This window comes from Dermacentor silvarum, chromosome 2 (assembly GCF_013339745.2).
Source record: "Dermacentor silvarum isolate Dsil-2018 chromosome 2, BIME_Dsil_1.4, whole genome shotgun sequence".
In the NCBI taxonomy this organism is placed as follows: domain Eukaryota; kingdom Metazoa; phylum Arthropoda; class Arachnida; order Ixodida; family Ixodidae; genus Dermacentor; species Dermacentor silvarum.
The window spans coordinates 253,856,785-253,868,829 of NC_051155.1; positions in this window are offsets into that span (position 1 = coordinate 253,856,785).

The following is a 12,045-nucleotide window of genomic DNA, read 5'->3' on the forward strand; positions in this document are numbered from 1 at the left end:
ACGTTTAATGTAACAAGAACGAAAAAAAACCATAAAATAAACACTCAAAAAGAACTCATAATAAAACACACATGTGGCTAGAACGCTTAATGATATCGGGGAAGTTCGGGCAGGAAGCGGGCGTGTGCGCGTGCTATAGTCTCGATGCGGCGAAGCGGAGACGAGACGACGAGAAAAGCGTTGTTGGTCTCACCAAACGTCGTTGTGTCGGACCGTAGTACAGGCTGTCAGAGCGTGGCAGCTCTGGCTCGGAGGGAGAAGACAGGCGGCTCGGCAGCACGGGAAGACGGCGGTGGCGTTCTGGCTGGGCAGCTGGTCGTGGCACTCGGGCTCGTAGCCCGACAGCTCCCGTTCTGCCCACGGGCACAGTCGCTTGCCGGCCTCGGGCAGCTGTTTACGATCAGGAAGAGTGGCGACTCCCAGGAACGGCTTGGCAGGAGGCCCGGCGGTGAAGTCCTGGTGGCTCGGGTCCGGAACCCGACGGCCGTCTTCAGCTCCGATCCGATGGCCGACCTTGTCTGGTGTCGCTTCTGGACTCCTCCCCCTACTGCCAGCGCGGCTCCTTTTTCTGCTGCTCTGGTCCATTCGTCAACTTCTCATTGGCTGCTCGAGGCTCCGTGTTCCTCTGTGATTGGATTGGCTTTTTTTCTTTTCATTTCTTTTCTTGCGCCGCGTGTTCACGAGCCGGACGGTCTTCGGCGTCGTCGTTTCGGCGCGGCGCGGTAGAGCGGCGCGCGCTCCTTGTCGTGCTCCTTGTCTCCAACAACCGCACCTTGTCGCACACTACAAATATCACCGTCGCGCACCACCGTCGCGCACCACTGCACCGTGTCGCGCACCACACATCACACCGGCTTAGTTCGCGTTTATGCGAGAGGCATCCCGAAGGTCAATTCGCTCGCTGCTGCTGCCGCACTTCCTCACTCAACCGTTTTGACAGCGAGTTTCCGCGGTCTTAGAGATGTGTTCATGATTGCTTGTGCACGCGTGACACCATGCTTGTTAATTTAGTTAGTATGCTTATGTTTACAAGTTAATACGGCCGATAAAGCAACTATCCCTACTTCGTATAGCTTTCTACTATTGCTCTATCGCAATCGATGCTTCGCCTTTCGGGCGAAGCTGCGTCTTTTTATTTAGACCGAACTGTTTCGGGCGAAGCTGCGACTTTTAAATGCGAAGCATTTCTTGCCGGCGGCTCTGTCCGTCCCTCCATCCGCCGTGCGGCGTCCACACCCGCACTGTGCATGCGCATCCTCCTCCCCCTCCTCTCCTTGTATGTATATGTATAGTATATGTACGCCAAGCTCCGGCTTCCGGAAGCCGGAACCGGAAGCCGGCTTCCGCTTCGGGTTCCGTTTCCACTTCCGGTTCCGGTTCCGGAAGCCAGCTTCCGGCTTCCGGAGAACGCTTCCGGCGTTTTGCCCGAATGAACCCCCGGTGCTTCGCCCACTCATCATCATTCACTTCGTCCTCTCATTCTCCTCCCGCAACGCCGCGATGAGTGCCACGGACAGCACCAGCGCCAGCGCCGGTGTCAGCGCCGTGGACAGCGCCGCGGAGAAGAGGGCTCGAGCCGCTGCCACGAAACGGCAGCGGCGACAGGCCGATCTGAAAACTAATGGGAACTTGAGTCGACCCCATGGCTGCTTCGCATACTACTCAGGGTTCCCTTACGGGAAGATGGTGTAATTTTTTTTATTTAGACAGCACGAGAATCGGGATCGCCCATATGGTTAGACTGCTCTAGCTCTGAGATCGGGTAACATTTTTCATTGAGTAAAGCCACACTTCCGGTAGCAGTTTTATATATGTGCGCACAGATTGAACGACTGCACCTGGGGTAAATTTCTTTTTTTCGCCCTTTCTTCGCTAATGACGCACCATCGCTACTCCATACATAGCTTAACGCTAAGCAGCTGTATGTTTTTGTGTGCATGCTTCATTTTGATGCCTTTTTCATTGTCCGACGTGCGCCAGAAAGCCTCAAATTGTATCATTTACGAGATGAAAGCGGCTAGGTACCTTGATACGACGAACACCAAATGAATCTGAAGTGACCAAAGGAGGCCTTGTCTTCAAAACACATCAACGTCTGCTTTTGTGCTATCTTTTCTATCTTGTGGGATAGGTTGTAAACAGAAGTAGGGATTGGCGGTTTTTACCTTCTCTTAAGCAGCTGAAATTTTTAAACGAGTTCGCCAAGGAAGCTGTGACTGAAGCTTTTCAATGATGCTTCTCGGGAGTGCGCTGAAAAAGCTGGCGATACTCAGTCTTCCTACTCACTAGACCTGACCAGCGCATTTCAGAGAGCGGCTCTTGCACTCGAGTGCTTTACGACTTTTAAGCCCACGAAGGTGAAAGACAGCAGTTCCTTTTGAGACTTCGGGGCATTGGTCTTTCAAAAGCAAGAGCTTTATGTCGAGAAAGCGGAGTTGCTGCTTCTCTGGGAGCTCATGGGTCAGCACCACGTCCGACATGGCAGCTATAACGGGTACCTAAAATTCTTTGAATTTCCCTCCATCCGCCGTGCCTGCCTGCCTCCCCTCGCTTACACTTGAGGAATACCAAGTAGTCATCGACTTATCCAAACACCTTGACCACTTGCGAGCCACTAAGTGCATATTCCAACCGCCTGTTGATGCGGGCCAACACAAAATCACTGAAGTAAGGAGCCAAACAAGAGCCAACGCAGAGACCATTCTTCTACACTAGCGGTCGCTCCTCAAAGTTTGTTGTCGTGGAGCGTACTAGAAGTCTAGGAGTTTAAGAAAGGCTTCCGCAGTTAGGCCAAAAGTGTTTTGAAAGCTCACGCTTCGTGCTGCGTCAATGAAGTCGCTGACAGCTTCAAGCATTCGGCCATGAGGCAAGGAATAATACTTCATATCGACGAAAAAGCAGATAAATTACCGATATCTTGTCCCTCGAAGAACTGTGACACTTCTTACGGCCTGCTGACCAGAAAAGGGTCATCAATGTGAAGCGTAACAACTCTTTCTTGGGAAAATGTCCGAGTACAAGTTGCCTGGTTCTTCGTTCTGATATGATTCGCCTTAGCTGGCAATCCAACTTGTCTGTTTTTGCTTTAAAGACACATCCACGCTGAAACAGTTGCTCTTCTTGATGGTCGTCTTGAGATTTGGAAGGTTTAGCTTGTCATGCAGGTCTTCTGCAGCTTTTTTTTTTCTCTATTTCCCCGGCTGTGCCTCTTTCACGAGGCGAATTTGCTGAGCAATCACACCTTGCGCTTTTGTGTCACAAGACTGTGGTGGCATGACAACAAATCCGCCTTCTTTGTCAGCAAGAAGCAGACGTTGATAACGCTATATACCGCAGCGATCGCACCCAACGATCCTTCTTCGCTGTGCCGTTCGTGGATAGCGGAAGAACGTCTACACATTCTGCGATACACACGTCTTAGTCTTCCTCCTTTGCTCTTCACGCAGAGGCCCTGAGCAGTCCCAACATACCGCGTCATTCGGGCTGCTGAGGAAGGCTCTTCGTTGTTTATTCAGGAATGGTAGGTTCACCTATGAGGCAAACGTTCTGCTTTTGAGGGCTGAATTTTACAGCGAAGCTGTTAAGGGCGAGGTTCCCCAAGGTCGTGTCCGCGTGTAAAAAAAATGCCGCGGCTTAGCTCAGCTAACCCTGGATTTGCAATGCGAAAGCTTGTTTTTTTTTTTTTTTTCGTCCAAAGCCTACCTTTGTCTACTGTTGTGGACCCGTGAACGGCTCGCTCTTCCTAGTCTCCGACGCTAGCTTCGCGCGCTTGGCATTCCGGACCCTCTCCAGTAAAACAGCTCGCTCGGCGATATCCGCGGGGTGGTCAGACGCCGCTTGCCGACGACGGCTCAAAGCCTCCTGCTCCCGCGCAACGATCAAAGACGGCCCGGCCTCGCTCTCATCAGTGGCCAAGCTCGCACGAGCGCGGCGCTCCTATTAGCCAGGCGCGCGGCGAGTCACGTGGTCAGGCGGCGACCCAGCTGCGCAGCGCGCATGCGCCAAGCCCGCGGCGGAGCTCGGCGTGAGTCACGTGAGCCAAGGCTACGGCGCAGCTGCGGTCAAATGAAGGTGAAATTGCTGGCGACGGCGAAACTCAGCTCGACTAGGTTAGTAAAGCTCTCCCTTTAAAAAATTATTATCATCAGCATTTGCTTTGTCTCCATGTGCGTGTCGGTCTCCTGCCAGTTGTGCCTTAGCACAGGTGAAAAAATAGATGATGGATGACCCAATGTTATAACCCTCGCCACCGCCGATGCCTCTTTCACAAGTGTGGCGATACTCGGCGGCGGCACTTCCCACCAATCGTTGTGCCCCTTTGTCTCGTGGCGTAGTACTGTTGTCAGCAATTGACCTTTGAACTCGCTATGGGACGGACGCTCGTTTAAACTCAGCTTCCAGGATCCTAACTTAAGGATCCTGACGATTCCGTGCAGTGTGCCGCGGTGGTTGTAGCATGGTCTCCAGTATTTTTACAGCGAAGCTGTTCAAGGCTAGTTCCCCCAGGATTGTGGCCGAGTGTAGAAAAAAATGTCCCAGTTTCACCCGAAAGGCGAAGCATCAATTGCGATAGCAAATTAGTAGAGAGCTATACGGAGTAAGGATAGTAGTTTTATCAGCTGTATTAACTTCATACATTCCCAAAGCTGTATCAGCTTTGGGAATGTCAACGCCCTGAAGAAGAAGGACCAAGAGGAAGGGGGAAGATAACAGCAGGACCTTCTGAAGCGGGGCGCCTCGCTGAGAGATGGCAAGCCGCCCTCCTCAGCGAGGGACCCGAGGACCAGGAGTGGGCCGTCCAGCGGGCCAGGGCCATTGCCGAGGATCTCGAAAGATTTTTCTCCGGCGATGGACCCCTGGCAGCCTAGACCCGGGCACCAACAGCCTATCCTATCCTGTATAAACTTGGACATGCAGCAGCACCAGCAACACGCAGAACTGTTGTCGACGCCATAGGCGTTTTGCCCGCGTGCGCACTGAACACGCCGGGCGTTGGCACGTGTTCACACGCGCGGCGTTGGTGAACACGTGCGGCGACGATTTCATCGCCGTTGGACTCTATACGGAACCTCACGGCGACGGCGACGGCAGAAATCCGCTTGGAGTGTCCATATAATTGCTATCGCAATAAAACTATCATCAGCAGCATTTCGGCCCCAAGTGCGTGGCGGTCTCCCGCCAGTTGTGCCTTAGCACAGCATTCAAAACGGATGTCTAACGTGACTGATAGGTCATGACATCAATATCACATGCTCGTCAGTTACGTCACAATTAACGATAATAAAATCCCGTGTGGTACATACCCGCATTGGATATGCGGGTATGAGCCAGGGACAAGAAAGAAAGAATAGTTCAACGTTTTGTCACTGGCTTTACTCAACAATAAAATATAACAAAAACATAGACGTTTCGCCACCTATGCGGGTGGCATCGTCAGTACACAAACGGCGAAACGTCGATGTTTTTTGTTATATTTTAATGTTGAGTAAAGATAGTGATAAAACGTTGAAGTATGAGTTCCCCTGGCTTTCGGAACATTTTTTTCAAGAAAGAAAGAAAGAAAGAAGGAAGGAAGGAAAGAGAGAGAAAGAAAGAAAGAACGAACGAAAGAAAAAAGAAAGAAATAAATACCGTGCACACAAGGTATTTCTTTCTCTTTTTTCGCTCCTACCTGCGTTCGATATGTGGGTATGAGCCGCCGAGAGCAGGAGCAAGAGAGATCTCACAGGCTTCTGACGCAGCGGTGCAGTGTGATTTTATTGCGATAGCAATTATATGGACACTCAAAAGCAGATTTCTGCCGTCGGCGTCGCCGTCGCCGTCGCCGTCGCCGTGAGGTTCCATATGACGTCATTTGGAGAAGAAATCGTCGCCGCGCGCCGAACGCTGTATGTGCGAGTGAAAGGGCGCGAGGGGCGCGTCTTTCACGGGGAGTGAACGCACGGCGGAGAACAAACGCGCGTTCTGCGTCGTGCTCGCTTAAGGGCTGCAGAAGTAGGTGTCTCTGTTCTCCTTCACAATCACCATGTATGTAGAGCAAACGCGCCTTCTTCCGACGAGCGAGATGCCGTGGGGGAGGGGGAGGGAAGGGAGGCGACGTTTAGCTGCGGCACGCAGTGCCTATTTATATCAGAGGCTCCGGCAACAGTCACCAACGCCGCACGCATTTTGAGCGAACGCGGGCAAAACGCCGATGGCGTCGACAACAGTTCTGCGTGTTGCCGATGCTGCTGCATGTCCAAGTTTATACAGCTGATAAAGCTAATATCATTACTCTGTATAGCTCTCTACAAGTTTGCTATCGCAATTGATGCTTCGCCTTTCAGGTGAAACTGCGACAACTTTTTTCTTCAATAAAATCACTACTACTACGGCTATGAACGCTGCTGTTCACATGTTAGTCTATGACGATGGGGAGGACTTGGCGCAGCAAACGCACTACTTGGCCATCGCGCCGGGCGAAAACAAGACGCCGGTGTCCTTGCTCTTTGACGAACATGCCGAAGACGCTCAATATAGTCAATAATGATAATATATATAAATTCACTATAGCAATATTCACTGAAGCAGACCCACCATAGTCACAGCTTCGCTGGCTTCAAACTTGGCTTCCAACAAGTGTCTTTTGTTTATTGCGTCGCGCAATAAGTAAGTTTCATGACAACACAGTTTGCCGCATGGCGTCAAGTTATCAAAAACACAAAGGAAAGAAAGGTCGGCAGTATTTCTGATCGCTAACATGAAGTTAATACGTATAATTGTGTTCTTTTTTTTTCACAGCCTGTGATATTGCCTCCAAGAGGAATAACAAATATTACAAAATAGTATCTTGGTGCATTGTGTGTACTATTTACATATTTATTTATCTTTCGTGTGTTGCTAGCGGATCAGTGTACGTTATTCTACATTTCGTGATGTAGGCAGCCTGTAAGAGAGAAGATCCCTGAAGACGGCGTCGCAGTTCGTGTGCGGTGTGAAGGCATACACCGAGCGTCACAGGCGGCCTTGCAATGCATGGTCGCAGCGACACACCGAGCATCGGAGGGCGGCGAGAGGGTCTGCCGCGTGCGATGTGTGCGCACTTCGCGACTTCCATCACCGGAGCTGTTGACGACTGGCGCTGGCTCGTTAATTCGCGCCTTTCCGGGTCGTAAAAAAGGAAGCGCGTCCGAGGATAACACATAAAACGAAACCCGAGCGAGCGCCACTGCGACGCGGCGCCGGGAGTAAAAAGTGACGGAGGCCCTCCGGCTCGTCCCACCCTCCACTGACCCGATACTCCGCCGAACCTATAGCTCCTAGCTGATTCGTCAGCAAGGCTGGCCCATTTCCGAGCATGCTCCTGGCAAACTAAAACGGAAAAAAGAAGGCAATAAGATGAGTAACATTATGTGCAAAACAATATACTGGACAATTCTTCTTTCGTGGGGGATCATATGCTGCGACGTTTCGTACGCTGTGCGGGTACATGCTTGCAGCCTTTTGATTCAAAGGCCGTCATTCTGCGCTCGAGGTTCGTCGGTTGCTCATTTCACCCTTCAGTACACGGCACTTACATCGGTCAGAACAGTGCAACTGGCGTCTTCTGAATTTGTAGCTGGGGGACAGCGGATCGTATGTGCATCCTGCCGTGTCATACTTTCTGTATATGTCAGGTGAAACATTGCGGGAGCAAGATTAAAATGCACCGACATTTGGGAAACATTTCTGAAACGTCATAGAAATGAACTCTGAATGCTAGGAGATAGAGCTTGGATGCACGGGGTTGATGATAATGAAATAAACTTTATTAAAAAGATAGAGCTGGCGATATTGTGTATGTCGCCTTCAGGTGGGTGGCTTGCTTAGTCCGGGAGATCATGGCCCTCGGCTGTCCGCCTTGCTCGGTCCAGCAGTCGTCGGTAGTCCTCCGGCTCAGCGTTGGTCAACAACAGGTCATCCCACTGCTCTTCAAATGGCGCTCTATTCGCTGGCACCTCCGTGACACCGTTTCACTCCCAAACCATATGATAAACGTATTAGGTATTCCGCCGAAATGGCAGTTGTATTTCTGTAGCGTGGGATGTATCTTATGTAATAATGTTTCGTGTGGAAAGGAATTTGTTTCAAGTCTTTGTAGCTGCATTGCTTCCTCCCTACTAAGCGTGGGATGTAGGTGGTGGATGTGTGCTTCTGCCTAAGCAGTAGTGTTCTAGAATTTATCTGTATCGTACTCCGAAGCCCATCCCAAAAGATACATGCGCGGGGGATTGGCAGAAATAAATATGAGTGGGAGACGCAGCTCCTTTTACGTTTATGCATATGGAAGCCGCGCTTATCAGATGACACTTCGGTTTACGGAGTGACAATCAGCGTCCCTAAAAGGCTAAGATAAAACCGATCGCTCGCATGTTCAACAAAATATCATTTATTTGGCGTGCGTGTGTACTTGTGCTCGGCACAAGCACACGTTTTCTTCTAAAATATCTTCAAGGGAACGTGCATCGCTTTTAGTCACTGAAAGCCCCTTATTGGTGGAAGACACGAGAGGCAGTTCCCTTTACGTGAAATAAATTGAACCACTTTGAATAAGCAGCCAATAGAAAGCCACAAAACGAGGCCAATTAAGAAACAGCGGCGTGTCTATCACTGTTTCATGCTTACTTCCTTTTATTACTTCCGTCTCGCCTTTCGCGTGCATCTCTTCAGGTATATCGCACATGTCGGTAAGCGCGCGCGTGGGAGCAGCTATTTGAGTTTGTATAAATGTGGTGAAGACTATCGGAGATTGCCCTCCCATTTGGCAGCACTTTCGAATGTGCCATCTACGTGCGCTGTTGCCTTCTCTCACAAGTATTTCAAGCGAAGCTTGTGTTGCCTTACAACTGTCGGTGCCGTCAGCCGTTGTAGGTGTGACCGCAAAAAACTAATCTCGCGCAAGTGAAAGAAAGCGGCGGGAAAAGCTCAGAATATACCGCTGGTGAAACACGTGAGGCGCGCGCCAGTAGTACGTGACGGGATCACACAATCAGGAGCGGGCGCGCGCCAGGGGAAGGGCAAGAGAAGGAAAGGACCTCACGCGCGTTGCGTCGGGTCTCCTTTTCAGTGCTTCCTGCTGCAATCCCAGCTGACCCATGGTTCCCGACCCAGTGTTCGGTCTACGCAGATGATGTGGCCCTGTGGACGCATGGACCCAGGCAAAACATGCGGGCCATTCGGTCGTCACTACAACAAATCCCTAGATGCAGTAACTTCCTACTTCCAAACCATCGGGCTCCTAGTCTCACCCACCAAAACAGAGGCCCTGCTAATCCATCCAAAAGCTGCTGCACCCGCCACTGTCGGGAAGCTGATGCTGGGAGGCAGCCCATCCCATGGAAGAAGGCGGTCACGTATCTTGGGCTCCTGGTGTACCACCGTCTCACATGGATACCGGCTTGCCAAGGCCGCCACCACCAAGGCACGCCGGGTAAGAACGGCAGTTAACCGGCTCCTCCAGTGAGGGACAGGCTGCACATTGCCCTGGGCTCCACGACTGTATCACGCCACCACCACCTCTGTTTCTCTATGCACTCCCTCTGGCAAACCTGACGCTGACCCGCAAGAAATAGCTAGAGATGAAGCACAGTACAGACATGAGAACATTTCTCGGACTACCACGCAAGTCACCAGTGGCTGCCTCCTTGGCAGAGGCCCAGGCCTGGACGCTCTTACTGCTCATGCTATCGGCAGGAGCTTCTCCTTATAGACAGGCTTCACCACACTCCGGATGGCGATGCCCTGGTACGCAGACTGCGGAGCCGATTCTCCTATCGGATGGGCAGCATCTGCGCACTGTATGACGAGCTGGTTGGTCAGCCTCCCACAGTAGTGATGCCGCCACCGCCTCACCAGCAGCCACTCGCGATCCACCTCCAGCTGGAAGACAAACGAAAGAAGAGGACCCACAGGTGCGAGCTAGAGCAGGCAGCGCTGTCGAAGCTCCCCGAGCTGGATGGACACCTGCACATCTTCACGGATGGATCTGTCCTCCCTGCCAACAGTTCGGCAACAGCAGCCTGCATAGTCCCCGCAACAGGAGAGACCCTGCAGTGCCACCTCCCATTCACTGCTAGCTCCACAGCCGCAGAGCTAGCTGGTCTCCACCTGGCAGCCGACTACCTAGCTGAACACCCACCGCACCCGTGGCCATCTTCACAGGCTCGCGACCAGCTCTCCAGGGACTGCTTCAACCAGACCGGGCAGATGTCACAGTGGCCCTGCTCCTGGCCAAGCTCACTGCAATCCATAGGAGTGGCATCCCCCTCTCGCTAAAATGGATCCACTCACGTGCAGGGATAGCCGGAAACGAAGAGGCGGATGCAGCAGCCAAAGCAGCTCATCAGAACCCCGGTCAGAGTAAGCACTGGAGTGGTCGCATCGGACTTCACGCGGTACCGACTGCTGAAACTGCTGACCGCAGTGCACCCGGACACGCGTCTGACATGTCGGCGGCCACACCGACCATTCCCCGAGGTCGGACTTACCAGGCAAGAGAAGACACTCCTCCGGCACCCCAGGACAGGAAGCGCATGGCCTGCCGTCCGAAAATTCAGCGTAGGGCACGTCTCATCACCTGCCTGCATGAGATGCGGCTCTCCTGAGACCCTGGAACACATCATATGCCACTGTCCAGCACTCGCTACTTCTAGACAGGCGATGACAGCCGCATATCACCGCCTCGGCCTTCCAGCCAACACAGTGGAAGACCTGCTCTTCCCCCGCCTATCCCCAGTCGCAGCATTGCAAGCCTTCCTTGCTGCTGCGGCTGGACTTGTCACCTTGTAGCCGATGTCTCATTTATCAGCTCCGTGCGGTCCCCTGCCATGACATGTTGCTGCGGCTGAACTTTTCCACATCCTACCTACCTCTCCCCCTCCTATCTTATTTCTCTTTACTCTCACTTCTCCCCCACCCCCGGATGCTGAGCCGTGGTCTCATTTGGGTAGCAGAAAATTCTCCTTCTTCCGATCTCTGAAGCACTAATAATTTTAGTGCACGCTCGGTAAACGCATGGGAAGGCCTCGCGTTGTTCGGTTGGCGGCGGAACAGGCCGCTTTCGACGAGAAACGCCGTCAACGTCGCCGGGAGCAGGCTCGTACTCGCCGTGCGGATCCTGCGTTCAAGGCAGCCCAAGCCCCGGCTCGGTTACAGCGGCAGGCAGCGGATCCCACGTTAAAAGCACGTCTTACCGAAGCCTAGCGTCAACGAAGGGCAGCGAAACCCGAGGCCAGGGAACGCGACACCCAATTTTGAGGGTACGACAAGCTTCCCGTGCCCCCCTGTTCCCGGTATGGAAGCGGCTGACGATTTTTTTTTTTTTTAACACGAAAGTGTTTTATGCCGGGGTCCACCAAGACTTCACTGACGACGTCATAGAACATAATACAAAGAAAGAAACCAGAAGAAAAAGTTCCACAAACATGCAAAATTTGGAAATCGAACCCACGACCTCTTGGTCCGCGACGATAGATCGCCGAGCGTTTAACCCATTGCGCCACAAACGCATTTGCAGAGAGCTACACAGACGCGCCTTATATATCTAACACTCCTCCGTGTACCCGCGCTCTTGCTCGGGGCGGTGCCGCCGCCTACGAGCAGAAAAGAGAAGTACTGCATTATGACACTAACGCGCACCGACAGTGAACGCTTCGGTGGTCTCAGCACTACGACGCCTCGATGCCAGCATTCGAAGGGACGCTGGCATCAAGAAGCACTACCAACGCCACCTAGGTGGCGTTCACCGTACTCAGCACAGCGGAGCGTGGCCTCCGCAATTAGCTCTGAAAATGTTTCTGAAGTTCATCGCGGAGGCTGCAATTACGACGCGCTGTACGCGCTGATTTGACTCGGTGACGATTCAGTTACGTGCTTTGTCTTGCGCGTTGTATTAGTGTGTCAGTTACGTGCTTCGTCTTTCGCGTTGTGCTAGCGTGTGCAGCGTAGTGCAGCTTCCATATGCACGACGGTTGCTCATGGTCATCGACGTTGGTAGTCGTGATGGAGGAGACGTGCCACCAGGCGTCA